Raw genomic sequence first — 26,270 nt, forward strand, 5'->3', positions numbered from 1 at the left:
ACAGGCTGGCAAAAAAAAGTTTTAATGTTTGGGTTTTTTTTTGGTGGGAGGAGGTTGGTGACCACTGGGGGAGTAAGGGGAGGTGATCCCCGCTTCCCTCCGGTGGTCATCTGGTCAGTTGGGGCACTTTTTCCAGACTTGGTCCTAAAAATAAATGGACCAAGTCCAGCCGGCGAAATGCTCGTTCGAGCCGGCCTCTTTTTTTCCATTATTAGCCGAAGCCGGCCATCTCTCCAAGTCTCTGAAGAGCCCACTGGTGAACTATAGGCTCAGTCAGTGGTTGCAGGCCAGACACTGCAAGAGGATTAAGGCCATGTGGGAATGGGTGTGAGAGGGAGCTGGAAACAAGCTTTTGGTTGCAAAGTAAAATCACTTCCTTTTATCTTAGAGGTACTGTTTTCTTTTTACAAGGTGAGTAGTGCTGTGCTGTTAGACTGTGCACCCTAAGGGAGAGTTTCAATACAGCTGACTTTTCAATTAAGTTTTCTTACTGTCAAGTAATGAAAAAGATGGGACTGGACTCTAAGAAAACGCAGGAAATACCAACTAGAGCATAACAAACAGAATCTTTACCACCACAGCTTGTAATGGAACAGGACAGATGAATACAGTTGTTTGAGTTCATTGTTAACCATTCTTGTTTCTTTCATCAAGGTCTGTACAATAAGTTATGACAATAGGATTACAGCAGGATAAAACTGTTTTTTTCACATCTGGCACAAGCGCAGCTATAAAGCATGGCCACTGTTTTCCTATGCATTGCTGAATAGCTGAGTCAAACATCACTCTGAATTTTTGGTCAAATACAGATGTTAGTTTCTGCTGGAGGACATATAATCCGTTTTCTTGTCAGAGCGTGGTTATGGCTGGTTTTGCATCAACAAATTCAAATTTACAGTGCCCAGTAAATCAGGAGCACGACATGAATAGGATGTCCAAAGAATGCTCTAAAAATATCAAGCTATCAGAAAAGTAAAACCAGAATCGTCTGTAATGTTGAAGGCTGCTGGGCAGATGTGAAAGGAATCTGTATGAGAGAACAGGACCAAGCATGTAAAAAAAAAAAAAATACACAGCGGAAGTTATTTTTGTTATTATTATAGGAAAAAAATAAAGCTCTGAACACAGTCTCTTGCCAATTAGCACAATGTGGAATGGTACTAATGGTACTAGGAACTTGTAAAAAAGAAATCTTTTAGATATGACAGCAGAAAGTCAATTTGGAACTGTGTATAGCAATAATTTTTAAGGTTTGTTATGTTTTATTGATTTTTATTAAATGTGATGGTCTGTGATTTTGTTACTGTTGGATTTATGCTCTTAGCTGATGTTGTAGAGTTACATAAGAAAAACATAAGCGTTGCCATACTAGGACAGACCGAAGGTCTATCATGCACAGTATCCTGTTTCCAACAGTGGCCAATCCAGGTCACAAGTACCTGGCAAGATCCCAGAACAGTAAAACAGATTTTGTGCTGCTTATCATAGGAATAAGCAGTGGATTTTCCCAAGCCCATCTTAATAATGGCTTATGGACTTTTCTTTTAGGAAATTATCCAAACCTTTTTAAACCCTACTAAGCTAACTGCTTTTACCACATTCTCTGGCGAGTAATTTCAGAGTTTAATTACACATTGAGTGCAGAAATACTTTCTGTGATTTGTTTTAAATTTACTATTCAGTAGCTTCATTGCGTGCCCCCTAGTCCTAGTATTGTTGGAAAGAGTAAACAAGTGATTCATGTCTACACATCCAACTCCAGTCAATATTTTATCATATCTCCCCTTAGCCATCTCTTCTCCAATCTGAAGAGGTTAAACCTAGTCGATTTAACCATTTGTCAGGTTTTCAAGGCTCACCTCATCCTCTGGTGGCCAGAACCGGTGGCTGCTATGGACTGTAATGGAATAGGCTCCTACCACATCCCTTAGTATGCCAAAATGGAGGCCTCCAGTTATAGAATTACCTCATTTCTGTACAGAAATTTCTGCTATCAGAACTGTTCGGCCATCTATGAGATGAGGAATTGTTTACGAGTCTTTCATATAGAATCTACAAATATCTATTCTACCAGTTTTTTCTATGCTTTCTGTGATCCATAATCTGCTGCTTTGGGCTACAACTATTAGTTTCACACCTTTAGGTTTCAATTCACCTCTCCTTAAATTCATTGTCTGCTTTTGATCAATGAGTGGTTCCTGGATTAACACTTTGAAGTTCTCACTGTACGTATGTATTTGCCACTTGTTTTTCCTTATTTACTGATCCAATTCCTCAAAGAGTTTTTTTCTCCTGTTTTGCAAATTCAGGCCCCGATGATCAATTCCCCCCCCAGAGTTCTGAAACAGCGCCCTAAAAATAGCACCAGAACAGCACAATGAATTAACTCCCCAATGATCAATGCTAATAACATGCAAATTTAGGTGCGTTATTAGCGTTGATCATCGGGGGAAAGTGCGGGAGGATTGTGCCTGGGTACGCACTCAGGCACAATCCTCCCACACTTTTTTTTGACAGGTTCAGGCTGTCAAAAGCCCAGACCTGTCAAATACAGGAGCTGGAGGTCCCCCCGGACCCCACCCAAAGGCAAGGCCATGGTAGCCTAGTGCCCCCCCCCCAAGCCCCTGACCCTCCCCCGACATGAGGGTACAGGAGGCTGGAGATCCAGTGGACCTCTAGGCCCCTTAACTCCCCCAACACAAAAAGTAATTCCCTCATGACCCAATGGGCTACATACCCCCACCTGCCCTAGTGGTCTAGCGACCCCCCACCCCCCTCCCCATACCTTGTAGTAAGCTGATTCTGGAAAATTGCTCATGCCCAGCAGCATAGGAACAGCTGTCAGGTTTGAGCTGGAGGTTTCTCTTTCTACAGAAGGCTCCATCCTGATGTTGCCTCCATTTCAAAAATCATTGGTATCAGAACAGCCCCCCTCCCCCAAAATCAGGTGATTCAAACAAAGATATGTGTAAGGGAGAGGTAAAGGCACTCTTGCCACGAGCCTCATGACTGGTGAGATGTCCCAAATGCAGAAACTGTAGGAAGGACTGACCAATAATACTGAGCCTGAGAATGGAGGAATTGAGACTGCTGCTGTAGGGATTTCAGCTTTGAGGAGTTTTGCATGTGCTGTGGTGGGAGAATGAAGAATTATCCTCTCCTTGGAAGTAACAACTATTATAACTAGTTTAAAGAACAGTCAGCCTTAGTCAAACTAGTAGCTAACACAGTGGAACTGTATGGCCTCTGTGAAGCAGTTGTTTTTTTTCAGTAGCTGCTTTAACAATGGATATTTACGTCAGGATATCTTGTGGATAGCCATTAGGGAGAGAAAATTAGGAAACCAGAGCAGTCTTCAGCCCAAGCTTCAGTCTGTACAGTTTGTGCTCTTACAATATAAATTAGAAGTAAGTCCTCAGCTGGAGAACAGTCAGAATTTTCTAAAATCCCTTATCAGCCTCTCTACTCCCTTGGACCTCTTTCATAAGTATATGGACAGAGATACTACACCCACTCGGACATTTGACACACTATCCCCATTTGTGAGCACCAGATAGAGCATCGCTCCCTCCCTCGTGGGTTCCGTCACAATTTGTCTGAGCAGAGCATATGTACTTGATAAACTTGAAAAAACACATAAGAAAGAATGGATCCCTAGTTACTAGTGACAGATTTCTGATACTCTCTCTCCTCCAAATCTGTCCTCTAGTCCCAGAGGGCCAGGAATGTCTGAGTCAATGACAACTACTCTTTCCTCCAAACCATTGGTGTAGCCAGGGGGGACCTATGGGGCCTGGGTCCCATCACTTTGGGCTCAGGACCCCTCCAAAATTGTGACACCCATGGAATGGCTGGTGGAGATGCCCAAAGTAGTCTACTGGTTAAGTTCCCTCCTGTGCTGCCTGAGCAGCAAAGTAAGCAGTGTGCCTCAGCCTGTGACGCCATCACTCCATGCATACTCAATTCAGTATTATGAACTGAGCATGCATGGGAGTGCCGTCATCAGAGCTGAAGCACACTACCAACTTCTTTCCTGCTCAGGCAGCACAAGCAGCAAACTGCTTTGGCTGGCAGGACTTTGGCGTCCCTGCCAGCAAAGGTAGAATTTAATGATGCTGAGGGAAGGGAGGCAGGGGGAAAGAGATGAGAGTAAAACGAAGATTCTTACCTGTAGCAGGTATTCTCCGAGGACAGCAGGCTTCACATTCTCACAAGTGGGTAGACGATCCGCGTCGCCCAGGATTCAGCACGTTAGCCAGCATAGAAAAAACTTCAAGAGCCTTCTGGGGTACGAGCCACATCCCACCGTGCATGCGCAGAGCACCTTCCCACCCACAGCACATCCACTTCACTTTGTTCTTTTCTGCGAGAGGAAGCAGCTGCACTCTCTGTTGCTCCTCACACGTCCGGGAAAAGCCCTTACCACGCTTTTTTCTTCTCATTATTTTCTTTTAATATTTAAAAAAGAAATAAAATCCTTTCCTCTTATCTTCTTACTTTTTGTTCCCACGTTTAAGATTTCTTTGTTTTTTTCTTCATGGGTCCTGGGCGACATGGATCGTCTACCCGCTTCTGAGAACAGGAAGACTGCTTGTTCTCTGAGAAATGAATGGTCCTCTTCTGTCCACCTCCAGGCCCCCAAAAATGGTCTTCTGCCTATGCCCCTGCTTCAGACCCAGAAAAGGTCATCTCAAACCACTACAGCTGCTTCTTTTTCCCCTCTTCTCTAGGCGAGAAGAAAGGGATTCCCAGGCAGGCAGTGATTTCTCTGAACTCCTCTCATCTTAAGACTCAAGAAATTAGATCCTTAGTTCTTGTGGGACAAACTTACCAGATGCTGAATTAGCTAGTCACTTTCACCTTTTGTTTTGTTTTATAATTTGCTCTTTTTTAACGTTATAATTTTATTTAATGGAAAATCATTATGTGACATACATAGAAATTAAGGTCTAAAATCAGTTATGAGGAATGTCTTTTCACTGATCTCAATACATCTATGTCTAGTTTTTATGCACTGTGCTCTCTTCATCAGATCATGTGACCTTTATTTCTATGCATCTGCATGATTTAACATGGCAACCTCACTATTTTGCTCAGCTCCCATATATAATGCCAATACCACCAAAGCCAGACTCACAAAAATCCAAGCTCCACTTCACCAGGCTCATGTACCTTTAGTCTGTGTATCTAGGTTTTCAATTTCTAATTCAAGTTAATCCCGTTGCTTTATCCTGCTGCTAAGTCTCATAAGGACATCAGTTCCTCAAAACCATCATCAGTTGCTAAGGAAACAGTTTTGGTTAGTAAAATAAACATACTTTAATAACATGCTTCTCGCTTTCCTGTCCTGTTACAGCAGGATTTCAAAACCTTAAAGAATGAGTTTGCCCTGTTGCTATTTAGTGCATTTCATTCCTGATAGGTAGTTATGGTTCAACACTACCTGATATTACAGATGCCAATTAATGAATTGCTACTGATGCTAAAACCAAGATTGCTACCTAAAGATGTCAGTCACTTCAAGGAAATCAAACAGGAGATGTGTTATTGCTGCTTTATCAGAATCTATGAATATAACTTGTAGATCTGAAGTCCTATTAGCACTTTCAGAACCTTAGGATTAATTCTAATATTTTGGAACTGAAAATGCAATAAATGAGAATTGTTGCCACTTTGGGAACTCTGTCTCAGGCAGTGAAATGAACTAAAAGGTGAAAGGCAACCAAAGAGAGACATAACGAAGGAAATCAAACTAGTGTAAAGACATTAAGGTTCTGTTTCCTTAAGGGCTTGCAGAGACCTCTAGTGGTTCTACCTGATAATTGCTTCTTGACTTTAGAATAACACCACAGCTTCTGGAACATGCAGTTGGCTCTTCTACTAGAGTGACAGCGGTAGGAAGGAAACTGTGCTAATAAAAATACCAAGCCAAGTTTGAAATCCTTGATTTGGTTCTAGCTTCCCCAGCCATTGTACCACATAGTGAGGAGAAAAGGGTCTCTGGTGACGTAGAGGGGCAAATCGAAAGGGGCACCCAAGTTTCCTGAGGACATCCTCGCAGGATGTCCCAAGCAAAGGGGCGGGGAAACCCGTATTATCGAAACAAGATAGGCGTCCATCTTTTGTTTCGATAATACAATCAGGGAAGCCCAAATCTTGACATTTGGGTCAACCCTAGAGATGGTCGTCCTTAGACTTGGTTGTTTCTGATTTTTGGAGATAATGGAAACTAAGGACGCCCCCATCTCAGAAACGACCAACTGCAAGCCCTTTGGTCATGGGAGGAGCCAGTATTCATAGTGCACTGGTCCCCCTGACATGCCAGGACACCAACCGGGCACCCTAGGGGGCACTGCAGTGTACTTCAGAAAAAGCTCCCAGGTACATAGTTCCCTTACCTTGTGTGTTGAGCCCCCCAAAACCCACTACCCACAACTGTACACCACTACCATAGCCCTTACGGATGAAGGGGGGCACCCAGATGTGGGTACAGTAGGTTTGTGGTGGGTTTTGGAGGGCTTACATTTACCACCACAAATGTAACAGGGGGGAGAAAGGCCTGGGTCTTCCTGCCTGAAGTGCACTGCACCCACTAAAACTGCTCCAGGGACCTGCATACTGTTGCGATGGACCTGAGTATGACATTTGAGGCTGGCATAGAGGCTGGCACAAAAGATTTTTAAACTATTTTTTTGAGGGTGGGAGGGGGTTAGTGACCACTGGGGGAGTAAGGGGAGGTCATGCCCGATTCCCTCCAGTGGTCATCTGGTCAGTTCGGGCACCTTTTTGTGGCTTGGTTGTAACAAAAAAAGGACCAAGTAAAGTCGTCCAAGTGCTCGTCAGGGACGTCCTCTTTTTTCCATTATGGCCCATGTGTTAGGCACTACCAAGTCCCGCCTTCGCTACGCCTCTGACACGCCCCCATTCATGCAATTAGAATTTAGGTGCAGCCACTTACATCAATGAAAACCTTGTCTAAATTCCCACACCTAACTTTAGGTGCGGAGCGGGTTATTCTATAACACTGTGCATAAATTTTTGGAATGCCCACAACCTGCCCATGCTCCTCCCATAGCCCATACCCTATTTTGGGATCAACATGGTAAAATTTACGCAGATTATGCTTAGCGAGTAATGCATGTAAATTCTAATTATTGCCAATTAGTGCTGATAATTGCTTATTAGCATTCAATTATCGGTGCTCATTGGCTCGTTCTCAAATTAAGGGCTCCTTTTTCCAAGCTGCAGTAAAAAGGGGCCCTGCGGTGGCATCAGTGCGTGGATTTGCTTTGTGCTGAGGCCCCTTTTACCACCGTGAATTGTATATTGCTTTGATTTATGCTTTTTAAAAAAGTGATTTTAGCAAATGTTATGAAACATAAACATCTGTGGCTGAGATATCTGCATAAAGTTACCTGGATAGTGCCTAAATATTGCCACTACCAAGGTAAGTTTCTGGCAAGTTTCCAGACCACCCCTTCTATACTTATACGGAGAATTTTCGGCCAGACATTGTGTTGTCCAGCCAAAGTTATATATTAGCCAGCAGGTTTGTTTTGTTTTTTAAAATTTTTTATTTATAACCATTTAAATTTTTACAAGCGATAAAACAACTTGCTGGAAATACAGAGAAAATAATATGTAGGAATTATTTCAGTCAGGTAATTCTATTCTCTTCCTTAGACCACTAAATAGGGAGAGTGAAACAAGATAAGGAGATTGATTAAACAGTAAACAGAAAAAAAAACATGGTGTTAACCTGATTATCCCCAGATATTACTTGTCTAATTCATTAATCCACATTGATCATCTGGTTGGCCTTCTTCAAGGCCAATATGGTGTATAGTCAAATCATTTCATTGAAAAACATACTTATTGTCCAATATTAGTTAGAAATAATACATCTGATTACATTCTCTTTTAAAAACCAGAAATTATTTAACAATACATATACTTAAGTCTCTAATTCAAATCCCACTGATTAAAGTAATCCCAGTTTTCACAGGCTTCACTCCTTTTAAAGTAATAATTGAGGAAATATTTCTGAGGAAAACTTTAGGAGTCATACCCGGAACTCTGGGAAAAACAATAATCTCGATATTAATCATCTATAATAATATTCATTTTATTATTCAAACTTTCTGGTCTATTATTATAACCACTTCTTGCTCATGTAGAATCATTTGTTATATCAATTTTTTACTCTCAATGGGTTCAGTTGAATTGTCCATGTAACTCTCTAATAACATTATATCTGAAACAAAATTATTTACTGCCACCGTTAGGTCCCGAAGCGCCTTCCAGATGGTATTCAATGTAACCTCCACGGGAGCCAAAAACTCCAAGTTGATTGCTCATAGGTGTTTAGGAGTGGTTCCGCTGATTCGGGTTCTGCTGTAAACGTCCTCTGTCTCAGCATATACCTCTAACTCACTCCTCCACTCCTTTGGACACGGTAGTTGAATAATTCGGGAGCGATGGAGTTGTTTTTTCCAGGTCCAAGAGCATCGACGCTCCTTCACTGGCGCTAATCAAAGGACTCGCCAACCCTTTCATCAAGCGGTCCCGCACTTACTGCTCAGGGGATAAAACGCTGGCCATCGGCAGCTGACCACTGGTTGTCCCCTTCCTCTCAGTTAAGATAACTGCAATTGCAGAGAGGAAATTTACATAAAGACGACGAAACTTCAGAGGGCAGCTGGGCCGTTGGGCATACGAACTTCAGGTCACCATCTTACCACTCTCCCAGTTTGGGACACTCTTTGTCTGGTTTCTCCTCAGAGGCCTGTCTGATATGGGTAACCCTTCAGCATAGCCCTCTAAGTCATTGAAACACACAAGCCCCTCCACCTCTACAAGGTGGTGTCCCTTCGGAGGGGTTTTGGTTTTTTTTTAATAATTTATCAATTAGCATCTGATGCCAACTGCATAAATCTTTTTGGATATCAACCCCTTGGATTTTTACCCTGTCTCAAGGTATTTTAAAATATTATTAGAATTCAGGTAAAAAAAAGTCCAGGGAAAGGAGGAAAATACATTTTGTAAGATGCTCTAAGCAGTCCTTGGTAATCTGCACAAATAAAATAAATTGGATCTGGAGACCTGGTGAGAGGTGGAAATTGAGTCAGATGTTGGGGCAGGGGCTCACAAAGTCAAAATCCCTCACTGCCAGGACATGAGCTATATTCTTGATTCAGCCATTAATAGGAGTATTCAAGGCAGCTATATACTTATAAAAATGCTAAACCTCAGCTTTGTCTTGTGCTACACAGGCATTTTGTAAGACCTTTTAGAGTACCCACAAAGCTATTTTAAAGCCATAAAAAATCTAACGGATGAAAATACTGTAAACCAAGCAAAACCATAACCAGAGTGGCAATTATGGTTAAAAGATGATTTTATTTAGGTAAAAACAAAGTATTTTTGGTTCTGGTTTGGATTTTTGTTGTTCATTTTCCCGGTTTAACAAACACGGGATAACAATTGCTTGGATTTCCAGTAAAATAATTGCACAATTTCTTCAATCCTTAGTTCAAACAACACAACTAGCAGAAAGAAAAGAATTCCGTTGAAGAAAATTTAAAAAAAAAAAAGGCAGAAAAAAAATCTGGTTTCATCTGGCCTTCCCATCATCACTTGAAGAATTGTTTTACAGTTACATCACTAGGAAATAAAACACTATCCCCTGAGGCTCTCCCCCCCCCCCCCCCCCTTCACATATACAAAAGTAAATGGGATAAGAGTTTGACGTTAAAAACAAACAAAAAAGCTCATTCTTAGTGCTCTGCTATACCACCTTCCCAAATATTAGCAATTTTTAAAAACCAAGTTTGCCACAAAATAGCCATTTTACTTTAAGAAAAATACATCCATCAAATGCTGTATTGCCATGCTAAGAATTCGCACGGGAAAAAATGTTTGCAAGTTGGACAGCTAATAATTCTAAACTACTTTATCATCAATAGCAAGAAGGAACTGCTGTAGCCTAGACCTTCTTTTCGGCCACGAACCGGGGCAGGCAAATTAAAGATTTCACAGAGCGCTGAACGCCAGCCGGAGCCAGAACCCGTTAATAAGTTATGGCTATGGCTGAAGTGCACTAGTCAGACCCGGACGAGTCTGCACAACGCTGGGTTCCTTATAAGGCAATTCCATGACGTAATGTTCCACAGGCTCTTTGCATGCTCCCTGCCTGTCTTTCATTGTTTGGTGCTACTGCTGGAATGCTCACATCAAAATCTCTTTAATGGAGCAACAGCCAGAACACCAGAACTCTTCTAATATCCCTGTTGTTAAGGTAAGTGGACAAGCTATAAACTCTGTCAAAGCAAAGAAAAAAAAAAAAAAAAGAGGGTTTGTTTCGTTTCCCAGACGTCAGCTTCATTTCAGAAGTATTTACAAACTTGCATAACTACGAGAATCTAATACTGTTCAGTAAGTAGAAAGGAAGCTTAAAACAATAGTGGACAGTATGACACATTGGTAGGTCGTGCATTGCACACACAGGTGCGCTCTTTCCAACTAGACTGAATGGTATCCTGGTTATTTGACATTCTGGCGAGGAGGGGTGGAGAGAGACTACAGTGTACTGTAGGAACAAAAAAAAAAAGTGGAAATGAAGAGGATATACACAGAGGCACACCGTTCGCATGCGAAGTCATCAATCAACTTGCAATGCACTTTGATACAGATTTGGAATCAGGCACATTTTGCAAAATCTTTAATTGAAACCAAACATCCTTGGCACGTAAGCTTTGTAAAACATCTTTAGATCACCCCTGTACAAGAATTTGGAATGTATAACGAGGGCTGACAAATGAAACTAAAAGCAGGCGTGAATTAACGCGCATTTCACTGTTACTTTTCGTTCTTCTAATGTCAACAGGCAAACTGAAATACACAAGATAAAGGATACTTCCACTTAAGTGGTTAATTATTACCTATTTAAGCTACTGCTTTATCATTTGACGATGCAATAACAGACTCTCACTGTAGGAGTACTCCTCCTATACAATAAGCATCTGTCAAAGTTTCACTGGAGTTCCTTCCTCTGGAAGTAAAATTCCTGATTCAGGAATATTCTGCATATGCAAAGAACTGGATGTGTCCCAAGATTTGTAAGAATCATCATCTGTGATTTGTATTTCTGCGCTATAGCATCAGATGCCGTTTCAAGTCACAGATTGCCATTCAGAAAGTTTACCCGTCGCTCTGGCATGCCGGGGTTTCCCAGCATGGAGAATTCTACATGATCGATGTTTAAGTTCACATATCCGTGCTGTCTAGCCAAGCAAGAACGCGTTGTTATTACATAGCTAAGCTGCTTTAACTGATAAGATGCGGAAGAATGATTTGTTCAAAACACAAGGCTTATATAAAAACCAATTACATAGTTACATCATTTTATAGTAGCAACAGAGGTAATACCTGCAATGCTCAGGAAAGGAATAATAATATCTAGAGAGCTTCGGTTCTTAAGCTTACTTGGTAAACGATGGGGATATAGAAATGTTGTGTTAATGTTTTCATTACGTTACACCCTTTTTTTGCAACTGGCCTTGAGTAAAGACAGGAAGTTTGATGAATAAATATATAAAATTAAACATTTCTGAGCCTCTCTCAGAACTGGCTGCCGAGTATTCATGTTGCTTGACTAGCAAACCTCCTATTTCCAAAGTTCATTTTGTATGGAAATCCATGAGCACAGTACGGGAGTATTCTCCTGACTTTTGAGTGTTCGCAATCTGTAACTTCCACTAGTACTTAAAAGATCACACTTACGTGTTTAAGAGAACATTCCATTATAATGAATTGTGTACATTCACATGTCTTTCCGTTGCAGCTGTTTCAGTGAGCCTAACTGCAACCCAACGAGCTCACATTGCACTGATTCATTTAGTGAAGGCTCATTGAGGCACAATTTTAACAAGGAAAGGCTCAGACTATGGTATAAATCGAAGTACACAGGATGTCTTCAGTCCGCAGAGATTTTTATGCTTGTGGCTTGTGTTACTCTGTCTGTTAACTTGATCTTTGCTTTGGGGTAATTGAAGCAAAGATTTACCAGGGATCACCTCACTTTAATGCAGAGTGAAACACCAAATGCTTAGCTAGGAATTGAACAAAATTAATGCCTACCTATCTGAGTTACCCATGAAAACTCGCGATAAATATACAAAACAAACACGAATTTGTCAAGAGTTTGAATAAAACGTTTAATGATATGCAAACTGCTGAACACAAAGTCAGGCCAAAGCTGTTCACTGAGCAAAAACATTTTGTGCTTTTTTTACACAACAGGATATTCTGCATTTTGAATCAAATGAGGGAAGAGAGGAACAAACTGTTAATTATTGTTTCAGTTCAAACTACAGCCAGTCTGTTTCAGATCCTGACATCAATTAAGCCCTAACAGCTATACTTCCCATAGTCTGGAAACTATTTATTTTTCTAAAGGCCAAACAATTTAAATTCAATTCAAAACTGTTAGCTTGCAGTTCATAAACTGTTTTCCATTTAATCATTTAAATAGCTCTCAATCTAGGTCCATGAGTTTTACATTTCTTTTAAATTGTACACAGCTGCCAAAAAAAGATATATCAGATGAATGGCACCGCCCTGTTAACATCCCAGCTCTTTGCCAGCTACAGATGACATGAGAGTTACAATACCTACCAGACTTCCTGCCTCTTTCTTGGCTTAACTGCTTCTCCTGTTGGCCATATACCTAGATAGAGCTTGTCCTTTCCTTAATATTTTAATGTTTTAGGTTTTACACTTTTTGAATAAGGTGTATACTGTATATTACAATGAGTCTTTTGTGTGTGGGGGGGGGGGGGGTTAAGTCCTTCTCTGCATCCACTTTTCATGCTGTATCTACACTCATGAAGGGCTAGGTTTTATAAAGCTTTCTCCATATGTAAAGCCAGTTTTACTTACAGAAAAGGGCTATCATAAAATTGCATGACTGCATATGTGCAAATTAAGTACATGCACAGAAATGTGTGCCTACATAATCTATATGTAGGCGTTACTGGGGGCACAGTTTGGGTGAAACGGAAGCAGAGTTGCAATATATGCATGTGTTTTATAAAATACACAGATGCACAGGGTTTACACCTTTTATGAAGCAGGTATACATTTATGTGCCATAGGAGCTGGATTTGGAAGCCTATTTTCTAGTTGTCTATTATAAAATAGGCACCTTTCTGGACTTCTCATATAGGCATCCTGTTATAAAATTGAGACCTAAATGCATTGGCACTCCAAGTTATTTTCCTGCTTAAAGGGGGAGAGGCTACAGTTTCTGAAAGCTCTCCTTAAATACTAAATCTCCGTTAAGACAAAACTTACATTTCTTTCAACTGCCAACTATTTGATAATCAGTGCTTTTTTTAACCCCACTATGATAGGTATACCAAACTCCAGATTTTCAACAGAGCTTGTAATACAGTACTGGAACTAACATCACAGCAACCTCTCTAGAGGCTTAAACCTCACTAATTTCTGAATAACCAATCAAGGCTTATTCCAAAAGCATCCATTTCACAAGTAGCTACACCCAGTCCAGTAATGTAAATCTCACTGAAGCAATGAAGCCCCAACTATTTCACTTGTGTTTTATGAAAATCAGAATTTAGTTTTTGTGACACTCCCCTCTCACAGCCCCATGCATGGCCTCCTCTTAACAGTTAACAGGAATTCATTAATAAATACACATTATTATATCGCAAAGTGTTCTAAAAGTCACATGGTTCATTCCTAGTGCCATATTGCAGTGGAAAAATAGGGAATGTACAATCAGATAGTGCTGAACAACATGAGATTAAATTATATGCTTAAAGGCAATAGGAAAAAGAGTTCTCATTTGAAACACCCTCCTGTTTTGGACCTTTGAAGGGCAACTTAGCTTTTGTCTGCAAACCCAGCTCTGTATGTCTCTCATTTTGGGATGTTTCTCTCTATACATCAGTTGATAAGCATATACTGTGCTGTTTTAGCTTTCCTCTTGGTCTTCCTACATAAGAAGCAAAAAAGCAGTGAGTGGTTCCTGACAGAATGAATGATAGAGTGTGAAAAGAGAATGAAATGTTTAAAGTAGAGAAAAGTAAGTGTAAGCCGATCTACTTAGACAAAGAAAAAAAAACAGTCAAAGCATTTTAGGAGTCAGGACACTGCTTAAAGGACTTAAATAAATAAATACAAGGACATTTATAAGTGGAACTGTTTTTTCTTATGCTGTCACCATTAATTTTGGCATTTATATGGTTCCCTTAACTAGAGCAGTGTGCAAAGCTATTCAAAGCAGAATGGAAGAAATGCCTGAATGAATCAGGCACACAGACAAATGTAACTAAGAGTAGCAGACAAATCAGTAACTAATAATTTAATTGTAATGTCCTCTGGAAGGATACAAACCATCTTCGCCATCTTCATCCACATCACTTGTAAAATGCAGCTCCAAAACAACCAGAGTTTTATTGGCCAAAATCAGGCAGGCACTGATACAGAAAGCACACAAGTCAGAAACTATTGTTACAGCCTTTAAAATATTTAAATAAATATTAAATATCCCTCCTGCAAGAATCCTAGAATATCAGGGACTTCAGTCTTCAAAGGGGATAGAGACAGTCCAGCACACCAGGTTCCAAAAACCTTCCATATCCTTACTTAAGCCACAGACATGAAGGACTTCCAAGAATGGAGCAGGGCAAAAAACAAACTTCTTTAAGTGCCTCCTCTCAATGGTCAGTTTGTAAACCAGAACGGATCCAAATCTTCCATTTCTACCAGCCCTTGCCTGAGAAGGCCCTGGCCTCTGGGCAAGGGGAGAGGGTCGCCCTTCAAGAGGTGCACAAGGTCTGCATACCACAGCTGGCAAGGCCAATCTAGAGCTACGAGCAAGACCAGACAAGGATGATGTGCAATCCTGCGTGACAAATGGCCTATCAGAAGCCAAGGAGGGAAGACAGAGGGGTTCCTCCACTGGCAAAGGTTGAACTAGGGCATCTCTTCCAGAGAGGCTGGTTCTCTCTGATGACTGAAGAAACGCTCCAATTTTGTATTGGCTGCAGAAGCCATTAGATCAAACTGTGGAGGGCCCCAGTGGTTCAGGATGAGCTGAAAGGGCTGTTGCCCCACCTCCCAATCCCCCAGATCCAGAAGAGTGTGACTGAGAAAGTCCGCTTGTACATTGTCCTTGCCCGCAATAGGGACCAGTGAGGGCCTGCAGGTGTCTGTCCACCCACCAACAAAGTCATGCTACCGCCTGACTCCAGTTACCTCCCTGTTTGTTTATATAAACCACTCTAATGGCACTGTCCAACATCACCCTGATTGTCTTCCCTCGAAGAAGCAGCAGGAATTCCAACAAGACCAGGCGAAACGCCTGGGTCGCCAGATGTTTGATGGACTAGGCTGCTTCCTATGGGGTCCAGGTACCCTGAGCCATACGGCCCAGGCAATGAGCTTCCCAGCCGAGAAGACTCGCATCTTTGGTCATAGGCACCCCCCTCAGGAGGTGAATTGTGCTATCCGACTAGGACAGAATTATTCTTACCTTGGGCAAAAGAGGCAGAGGATGGTGGAAATCCTGAGAGAAAACAGGGCCTTATACAGGGGCCACATGTGAGCCCTGGCATAAGGCACCACCTCCAGCATCGCAACTCCTGGGCACCATGGCAATTGGAAGCTTGCACAGTCTGCACCTGCACTTGAATCTTCACTGGCCAGTCCTCTGGGTGGATCATCCTCCCCTGGGCACTATTAAAGTGAACTCCCAGGTACTCCAGGGCCTAGGAAGGAATCAGGTGACTCTTGCTTTGAACAAAAACACAAAGGCAGGGAAGAATCTCTTGTCAAGAAGTCCAAACAAGGAGTAGAGGCTGACCAAAAGACGAATCCAACACTGGAGTAGTGTTGTTCTGAAATCGTATATATATGCCTGCCTATTCACACATGTAAACAGTGCACAGTTCTTCCAAAATCACCTCCACAGCTTACAACAGCATGTCCTAAAACTGTACTAATGATATCAGTGCTTTTTTTTGTGTTGGTACGCACCAGTACGGCGTACTGGCACCTTTTTTCTCAGGCCGGTTCACCTGCCCGCTTTCATCTCCCCAACTTTCCATTCATGCCCCCTGCATTGAAATCTTTTATTTTACCTGAAGTCGCAGCGGTGAACCAGCAGTGAAAGCAGCATGCAGGCTCGCCTCTTCGATTCCCTTCCCTCTCAGCACCCCGCCTTCCTCTGATGTAATTTCCTTTCCACGAGGGCGGGACACAGAGAGAAGGGAAGCGAGGAGGCGAGCCTGCCTGATGCTTTCACTGCCGATTCGCCGCTGCGACTTCAGGTAAAATAAAAGTTTTCAATGCAGGGGGCACGAATGGAAAGTCGGGGAGCTGAGGTCAGGCAGGTGGGGCTGGGGTTGGAACGAACACGGGGGCAGGTGGACGCTGGGGCGAGTCAGTGGACATGGATGGGAGGGGAGGGCAAGGGAGAGAGGAGAATCACTGGACATGGATGGGAGGGGAGGCAAGGGGAGAGAGGAGAATCGCTGGACATGGATGGGAGGGAAGGATAGGGGCAAAGGAGAATCGATGGACATAGATGGGAGGGGAGGGCAGGGGAGAGAGGAGAACTGCTGGACATGGATGGATGGATGGATGGGAGGGAAGAAGAAATGCTGGACATGGCTGGAGAAGAGGGAAGACAGGATAGAGATGCGAATGGATGGAGGGGAAGGGAGAAAGGAGAAATGCTGGACATGGATGGAGGGAAAGGCAGGGAAGAGAAATGTTGGAGGGAAGGAAAGTCAGAGGAAGGTGATGCACACGGATGGAGGGAAAGGGAGAGAGGAGAAATTCTAGACATGGATAGAGAGAAGGAAAGAAAGGAAGTGAGATGAACATGGATGGAAGGGAGGGGAGGGAGGAGAGGAGAGGAGAAATGCTGGACATTGATGGAGGGGAGAGAGAAGACAGAGGAGGAGATGCACATGGATTTAGGGGAGATGAGAAATTCTGGACACGGATGGAGGGGAGGAGAGAGAGTTGAAATGCTGGACATGGATGGAGGGGAGACGGAAGAGAGGAAGTGAGATGAACATGGATGGAGGGGAGGAGGAGTGAGGAGAAATGCTGGACATAGATGGAGAGGGAGAGGAAAATGCTGGACATGGATGGATGAGAGGAATGAGATGCATATGGATGGAGGGAAGGGAAGAATAGGAAGGAGATGCATACTGACAGAGATGAGAGAAAGGGAAAAGAGGAGAAAAACTGCATCCACTCTATACCTCCTCCAGTCATGTCTGCGGAGGACCCAGCTTTTACCTATGGATGTAGGGCAAGAAATGAAGAAGAAAGGAGGAAAGTAAAGAAATAAATGGAAAGGAAAGCCCTGGAAACGAAGTTAAGGGAACAGATAGAGAGCAGCAGAATCAGAGACTGGGACCAACATGATCAGAAAAACTAAGTCACCAGACAACAAAGGTAGAAAAATCATTTTATTTTCATTTTAGTGTTTGGAATATGTCCAATTTGAGAACTTACATCTGCTGTCTTATTTTGCATTGGGTATACTGGAGCTGTAACAGCTTACAGAAATTATTTATAATGAAAAAAAAAATCACAAGTTTTTTTTTTCTCCTATACTGGTATAGTATTTTCAATGACACCTGTTTATATGCGCCATGGCTGGTATAAGGGGTGTGGCTACTGTGGGTGTGTCTACCATAGGGGCAGAGCCATAGATGGTGACCCCGCCCATAATGAGTACTGGTACCTTTTTTCCTACAAAAAAAAAAAGCACTGGATAACCATAGCCCATGAAATTTTCTGGATGTCCACAATAAGCATGCAGGAGATGTCTGCATACCATTAGGTTTTCAGTATATGCAATGTTAGAAAATGGAAAGTTCTAGAGAATGAAATGGCAAAACTAAACATCCTAAGTCCAATTCTTCTTTAAGTGCTATTCTAGATATTTCTAGAAGGTCTTGAGAGAACTACTTCTATAGACTGCCTGATTTACAGAAAGGTGGTATATCAAGTGAGGAATATACATAAATGGCAAAGTCGCTAATCGTGCCTTGCGCTATATATCTGTTTGCTTCATTCAAATTAATTTGTTTAGTCATATGAAGGGCAATTCTATAACAGAGCACCTGCATTTATGCACCACTTGAATGTGTAAATGTACAGAATACTAACACTTTTGAAGGTAACTTACACAGTAGGGCTACTAAGTGCTATTCTGAAAAAGCGCATGTAAGTGGCATAGCTGGCGTATAAATGCAAAGGGGCATCCTTGGGAGGGACATGGACGTCAGGCACACCACTGCTGCATTTATGTGATCACAGTTATGCCAATGCTGGGTTACTATAGTGCTCAGATGCCATTATAAAACAGGGTCTCTCATCCCATGGCATCGCGTCACCTAAAATGGGGCAACCACTTATAGAATTGCCAGAAGCATGACTTTTGGGCACCATCACAGTTTGGGCACCATGACCTTTGGGTGCTGTTGTATTGGTGCAGGACTTTTGGTCACCCAAACAGGTGGCATATAAAAGTCCTCTCTCCCCCTCTCCTGCACAGACTGGGGGATCTGAGTTAGGGGCCATCTTCTCTCATGCTTTTTAATAAACATAAACTGAAAATAAGAATACAAATCCTGTCACTTAAACTATAAAAGAGCAGCAGGCTATGGGACTAATTTGATGTCTGACATGCATTATACAGTTAATAGATTTTTTACAAACTTTAAATCAAATCTATTGGCCAGTACTTATTTCAAGATATATTATAATACTGTAACCTGCACAGAGTGGTGGATGCGGCTCTGGCTGCCGCCATGTTGGGCAAACTGGATGGACCATGCAGGTCTTTATCTGCCGTTACTTACTGTGTTACTGTGTAGTTATAACCATAGGATTCATCTTACCAAGTTGTAAATTATATCGTAAGAGAGCTATAACAGAAGATAATCCTCCACTTTCTATTTTGACAGGTTAACAAATTGTTTCTACATTTTTTTTGTGTAACAATGCCTGTAAAACATCCCTTGAATAAATTTAGGGGGAAAGAAGGTAATTTTATAACTGTGTGCATTAGTAAACTTTTGACCCTGCACACTGCGCTGGATTTTCAAATTGAAAGTAGGTATGTACTTTCCCTCTGAAAATTTCCTCGTGAAAATTATGAACTTACATTTACACCTGATGTTCGAAGCACACAAATTTCAGGTTTCTAAAGCCCCTCCCCTTAGAAAATCTCCTTAAACAGTGGACAAACATATGCATAGTGTTTGCATTCAAGTAGTGCTGAACGAGCACGGTGCACTTGCTCTCAGCGTAGAAATAGGTGATATAGTTTGTCCTCAATTTTGGTTTAAACCTCATTCTACCCATAAGTCCAACAATTACAAAAGGGCCCCTGATGAACACATGCATGCCGAAACAAGGCCCATGTTGGGTGTTATTTCTGTAACTCAAGTTTTACTGAATATGGATGAATAAAACTCGCTGGACATTATTATTATTGGACTGTTTATGCTTATTCACAGTCTTGAACATTTGTTTTTTGGTGGCTTACACTTTTGTCATGTTTGTCCAAACATACGCGATACAGGCTGTACATCCATAAATATACAGTGGGGGAAATAAGTATTTGATCCCTTGCTGATTTTGTAAGTTTGCCCACTGACAAAGACATGAGCAGCCCATAATTGAAGGGTAGGTTATTGGTAACAGTGAGAGATAGCACATCACAAATTAAATCCGGAAAATCACATTGTGGAAAGTATATGAATTTATTTGCATTCTGCAGAGGGAAATAAGTATTTAATCCCTCTGGCAAACAAGACCTAATACTTGGTGGCAAAACCCTTGTTGGCAAGCACAGCGGTCAGACGTCTTCTGTAGTTGATGATGAGGTTTGCACACATGTCAGGAGGAATTTTGGTCCACTCCTCTTTGCAGATCATCTCTAAATCATTAAGAGTTCTGGGCTGTCGCTTGGCAACTCGCAGCTTCAGCTCCCTCCATAAGTTTTCAATGGGATTAAGGTCTGGTGACTGGCTAGGCCACTCCATGACCCTAATGTGCTTCTTCCTGAGCCACTCCTTTGTTGCCTTGGCTGTATGTTTTGGGTCATTGTCGTGCTGGAAGACCCAGCCACGACCCATTTTTAAGGCCCTGGCGGAGGGAAGGAGGTTGTCACTCAGAATTGTACGGTACATGGCCCCATCCATTCTCCCATTGATGCGGTGAAGTAGTCCTGTGCCCTTAGCAGAGAAACACCCCCAAAACATAACATTTCCACCTCCATGCTTGACAGTGGGGACGGTGTTCTTTGGGTCATAGGCAGCATTTCTCTTCCTCCAAACACGGCGAGTTGAGTTCATGCCAAAGAGCTCAATTTTTGTCTCATCTGACCACAGCACCTTCTCCCAATCACTCTCGGCATCATCCAGGTGTTCACTGGCAAACTTCAGACGGGCCGTCACATGTGCCTTCCGGAGCAGGGGGACCTTGCGGGCACTGCAGGATTGCAATCCGTTATGTCGTAATGTGTTACCAATGGTTTTCGTGGTGACAGTGGTCCCAGCTGCCTTGAGATCATTGACAAGTTCCCCCCTTGTAGTTGTAGGCTGATTTCTAACCTTCCTCATGATCAAGGATACCCCACGAGGTGAGATTTTGCGTGGAGCCCCAGATCTTTGTCGATTGACAGTCATTTTGTACTTCTTCCATTTTCTTACTATGGCACCAACAGTTGTCTCCTTCTCGCCCAGCATCTTACTGATGGTTTTGTAGCCCATTCCAGCCTTGTGCAGGTGTATGATCTTGTCCCTGACATCCTTAGACAGCTCCTTGCTCTTGGCCATTTTGTAGAGGTTAGAGTCTGACTGATTCACTGAGTCTGTGGACAGGTGTCTTTCATACAGGTGACCATTGCCGACAGCTGTCTGTCATGCAGGTAACGAGTTGATTTGGAGCATCTACCTGGTCTGTAGGGGCCAGATCTCTTACTGGTTGGTGGGGGATCAAATACTTATTTCCCTCTGCAGAATGCAAATAAATTCATATACTTTCCACAATGTGATTTTCCGGATTTAATTTGTGATGTGCTATCTCTCACTGTTACCAATAACCTACCCTTCAATTATGGGCTGCTCATGTCTTTGTCAGTGGGCAAACTTACAAAATCAGCAAGGGATCAAATACTTATTTCCCCCACTGTAACTGCATATTGAGTGGGCAACTTTATAATGGGCTATTTTAGTACGGTAAACACTGCTTTTCCCACAGAAACTTCTTTTAATTCAATATCTATAGTAATTTCTGTGGGTAAAAGGCATTTTATCTGTGTAAATCAGCTGGCTGACAACTTTTCAACCCATATGTGGAATAGAGAACTGCATGGGAATGGAGATCATGGGATTGGCACAAGATTCCCACAGGGGTGGAAGAAACTGTCACAGGATTCCCCCGGGAGTGTAGTCAACATTTCTGGCAAAGCTAGAATGAGGCTTGGAATGCACTGAGCGAGGTAACTGGAGCACCCGAATGAGACCGGAATGCCCAGAGAGGCAGCCAGAACACCAGACTAAGGCTTGGAATACTCATTGGTTGACTAGTGAATATCACCCAGAAAAACAGAGGAAGCTGTTGAGATCACGAGGAAATGGGAGGCTGTGCAAGAGTAAGTAATAGTGTTGACATCTGCGGGTATGGGTACAGGTGGGGATGGAATGGATCTTAGCGGGTATGGGTTAGATTCTAATGGAGATGGGCAGGGATGGATGAAATTTCTGTCCCCATGCAACTCTAACACAGATAAAAGCACATGCCTAAATCTACAAGGTGAATACTTTCACCAGCGTACAACAGAAGTGTTCCTAGAGTGGGGTTAGGTCACAGGAGAAAACACCAAGGGCAAGATGCACTAAACGAGCCTTTAACGAGCAAGTTTTAAACCGTGTCATGCACTAAAGGCCATTTTCCGACGGCGGTAGCAGCTAACAAAAACGGAATGCAGATGAGCAAATTGTGCAGAAACCCTATTGTGATGAGATGCACTAACCTTTTCCAATTGCCTTAACGGTGGAAATCGCCAGAAAATTTAACGAGAGGTTGTACCTCTCGTTGGGGCTGCGCTAGATCGAAAAATTGTCAAAAATGCATGTCATATACGCCGCCCGAAGACGCCATGCCGCTCACCTCCCCATTTTTCAATCAGCTGATATCGGAGAGTGCAGTTGAGAAAGCGTGCATCACAAAAATAGCCTTTCATTTTGGCCAAATAATAAAAACTTCCTTTTTGGCCGTGCTTCACTCAGCTGAGAGACCTGAAAGTCTCTGAGCCAATCACAGCACGTTTAGCTGAGCTAAACGCACTGTGATTGGCTCAAAGACTTCCAGATCTCTTAGCTGTGAAGCACAGCCAAAAAAGACGTTTTTATTATTTGGGAGTGAATAATGGCCAAAATGGAAGGCTATTTTTGTGATGCACGCTTTCAACTGCACTCTCCAATATCAGCTGATTGAAACGGGGGTGAGCGGCGCGGCATCTTCGAGCAAGGTGATATCATAGGCTTGGCGATTGTGTGCATGCGTTTCCTATACCGCTGGCGGAGATTACACCAGATTAACGATACTTTCATGCATCCGACGTTTGAATACCGCGCCGAACATGTGTGTCTTTTATTTTTAGTGCATCCTTCGTTTTTTTCTAAAACGATAATGACTTTTACGTTTTCGGTTGTTTTATGTTTTGTTGATGCATCTTGCCCCAAATGTAGTTCTGAGTTGCACAGAAAAAAAAGCAAGTGGAGGCCTTTCTGGTACTTTTTTCCTTCAGCAATTTGAAAGTAAAAGTATGTGAATAGTTTGCCTTTGAAAACCAGTTTGGTGGGGTGGGGGGGAACTGCGGGTAAGAAGTATCCATAGAATTTGCAACAATGTGGGCAGTTTTCCTGTTAATACATTCCAGTGAAATTGGGTCTGGTTAACATGTTTTGTCTGATGTGTGAACATATTGGGGGGGGGGGATAATTCTCTACAGGTTGCCTAAAGTCAGGCACCAGGATGATCTGCACTATACGTGAATTCTATATTGGCAATTACACGTGTAATTGCCATTACAGGGTAAGTTAATGATCAAGTTTCAGCTTATACAAACACAGCTGCCCCATCTGATCTTTAGGGTAAAGAAATTTGATAGGGTTACTCCCTGTTTACAGGTATTACATTGGCTTCCTATAAATAAAAGGGTATTATTCAAAGCAGCTTGTATGTTATTTCAAGTAATATATGGGTTCAGTTTAGAAATGACAACTAATTTTTTAAAGATTTTCTATTTTGTCATTCAATCCGATTACAGCAACATTTGATCTTTGAGTCTCCAAGTGCTAAGGGTGTCCATTTTTTAAAATATTTTAAACTTTTGTTTTTGGTTGTTCCAGTTTAGAATTCTTTACCTTCGATATTATGTTTAGAGACATTTTATATTATTTTTAGGAAGAGATTAAAAACTTTTTTTTATTTGATAATTAATGATTTGGAATGTCTTTCTTCCTACATTATATTTGGGATATTTTTTAAGATGAGATTGTAAATTTGTGTTATTAAATGTTGCCTTATTCTAGTATATCACTTCACTGGCTCCCTGTCCGCTTCCGCATACAGTTCAAACTTCTCTTACTGACCTTTAAATGCATCCATTCTGCAGCCCCCCATTACCTCTCCACTCTCATCTCTCCCTACATTCCTCCCCGTGAACTCCGCTCACTGGACAAATCTCTCTTGTCGTTCCCCTTCTCCTCCACTGCTAACTCCAGACTTTGTTCCTTTTCCCTCACGGCACCTTATGCCTGGAATAGACTTCCTGAGCCTGTACGTCTAAGCTCCATCTCTACCTGTTTTCAAATCTATGCTGACAACCCACCTTTTCACCACTGCTTTTGGCTCCTAGCCACTACTCAATTGCCCTCCCCTTGTTCCTTCTCACCCAGTACTTACCTCGCCCTTAATTGTCTTGTCTGTATTTTTAGATTGTAAGCTCTATTGAGAAGGGACTGTCTCTCTGTGTCAGGTGTTCAGCGCTGCGTGCGTCTGGTAGCGCTATACAAATGCTAATAATAATAATATATGGATGTTCTGTATTAAATGTTGTAAACTGTGGTGAACACTTCTGGGGATATAATGGTACATAAACAATACATTGATATTGATTATAACATACTAAAATAAGTCCGCATTTACGCGTCTAACTTTAGATGCGAGTACTTACACCAACTCAATGGCTGGTGTAGATGCTTGTGCTTAACTGTTGGTAGTGTATAACTGCTAGTATTCTAGAACCCACCCGTGTCAGTACTAGGCACACCACTGACCTGCCCAGGTCCATGCACCCTTGCAGTTGTGTGCTTTGGATTTTGAACGCACAATTTTTAGCATACTAAGGGCAGTTACGTGCATAACTGCAGATTAATGCCAATTAGCACTAATGCCAATTACTGGTTAATGTCAATTAGCCGCCAACTATTAACAAGCTATGTACACAACTGACACTATTCTATAACTTGCACATGCAACTTTGCACACTAAGTGCAAAATCGTGCATGCAAGTTTATAGAATAAAGGGGATAGCATAGGACTGATAACCCCATGCATCTGTTCTTCAAGGAATTTTGTTTTGTTACATGATTATTAAGTACAACACACTACCTTGATTTCCATGTACAGCAGGTATGCACATAAATTATATCAACTGTCAAAAAGGAAAGTATGTACATACTTTTTAAAATTATCACATGGGAAGTACTTTGCATGCATGCATTTACATTTACTCTGAGGCACACACAAATTTCCATTGCTTATGCATGTATTTGCAAAAGACATGTATAGGTGCAAACCCTGCTCCTGGGAACACCTTTGCACAGGTCAGGTCTGGTGCTCCTTCCTCTCTACCTTTAATATACAAAGAAGATTTTCAAAGGAACTTCTGCACCTAATACGGTGCTTTGGAACCTATTCTCTAAAGGGAAACAGTTGCCTACTTTCCTTTATAGAATACTAGTGTAGCAGGGCAAATACATACCTATATTTTAGATGTAACCACTTATATAAGCCATGGAGCCAGCACAAATGCTCATAGTTAGACTGCTAAACACACACATAAATTATATTATTCTATAAGACTCCGCCCATGTGTACACCTACCTACCCTCAAAGTGCACACCATCACATTTAGACACTGGTACGTAGATGAAATATTGGTGTTTACATGTGTACATGCATACTGTCTATATATTTGTATTCAGTTAATTTTTGAATGGATCCTAAATATTGATGCCTCCTATAAGGCATAAAGTTATGTGAATACATTTTGTATGTGCACATTTTTATGTGAGTAACAGAGAGGCATTCTGGGGAAAGAAACCTGAGAAAGGTTAGGGTTTACAAGCACACTTTATGATTTTGAAAACTATGTCCATATATTTTCTTGGCAATAGCCCCTACATAAAGTAACGGGTGTAAATTTGTACAGCTAACTTTGCTGAGGTCATATTCAAAGCAAATTTACTTGCTTACATTTCCTTTGAAAATAATGTAAGCTAAGCACTAAACAGCTGGTAAATGTATCCAACCTGTGACATAATTGCCCCTTAGATAACCAGCAGTAGATTTATGCCCCTGGCTGCCCCTCATTCTACAAGATGGTGTGGTGCCATAGTTGATAATGTAAAATAAGTGAATGACATGGCAGAACAGATGCCCTTTGGCAATTTACTACTTTTTCCTGTTAAGTCCACACCTGTAACAGCAAACATGAGAATATTAGATCCATGTGCAAGAAGGAATGCAGGAAGTTTTACCAGTAACCTGGCTGAAGGTCTTTACTTCCAAATCTTGACAGAAACACACAGATGAAGACAGAAAATAAATGACCATATAGCCTTTCCAGTCTCCCTATCCATACTACTAATTGATCTGAAAAATCCTTTCCTCTATGATATCAAAGCCACATTTTAAAACACGAACAAGATATATTTAGCACCACAGCTTTTCAAATATTTGCTTCAAGCCTTCTCTATGTATCATCTTTTTGTCCCCCTTACTACCACCACAAAAAAGAGTGGCAACTATACACAGTGTGACACAATGGCACATTTCCCCTTCCAGGCAGACTTGGGCATGTCTGTATGGAGGATTTGGTGGGGAGGTGCATAGTGAAGTGTGCCTCAGCAAGTTGGATA

The 26,270-nt window shown here is 41.9% G+C and overlaps 2 protein-coding genes across 7 annotated transcripts in view; one reads left to right on the forward strand and one right to left on the reverse strand.

The window, feature by feature from the left end:
* CMSS1 (cms1 ribosomal small subunit homolog) overlaps positions 1–26,270 on the reverse strand; it is a 488,636-nt gene that overhangs the window by 381,052 nt on the left and 81,314 nt on the right. The gene's annotated exons all lie outside the window — the stretch shown is intronic.
* The window catches only part of FILIP1L (filamin A interacting protein 1 like), a 347,951-nt gene that overhangs the window by 287,173 nt on the left and 34,508 nt on the right, over positions 1–26,270 (forward strand). Inside the window, exon 1 of one of the 4 annotated variants that reach the window (XM_030204062.1) lies at positions 10,194–10,297. The exons of the other annotated variants lie outside the window; for them this stretch is intronic. The gene's annotated coding sequence lies outside the window, so the exon portion shown is untranslated. Of the gene's footprint in view, positions 1–10,193; positions 10,298–26,270 lie in introns of those variants that run through there. 4 annotated transcript variants of the gene reach the window in all.

This window comes from Microcaecilia unicolor, chromosome 5 (genome assembly GCF_901765095.1).
Source record: "Microcaecilia unicolor chromosome 5, aMicUni1.1, whole genome shotgun sequence".
Taxonomy (NCBI): domain Eukaryota; kingdom Metazoa; phylum Chordata; class Amphibia; order Gymnophiona; family Siphonopidae; genus Microcaecilia; species Microcaecilia unicolor.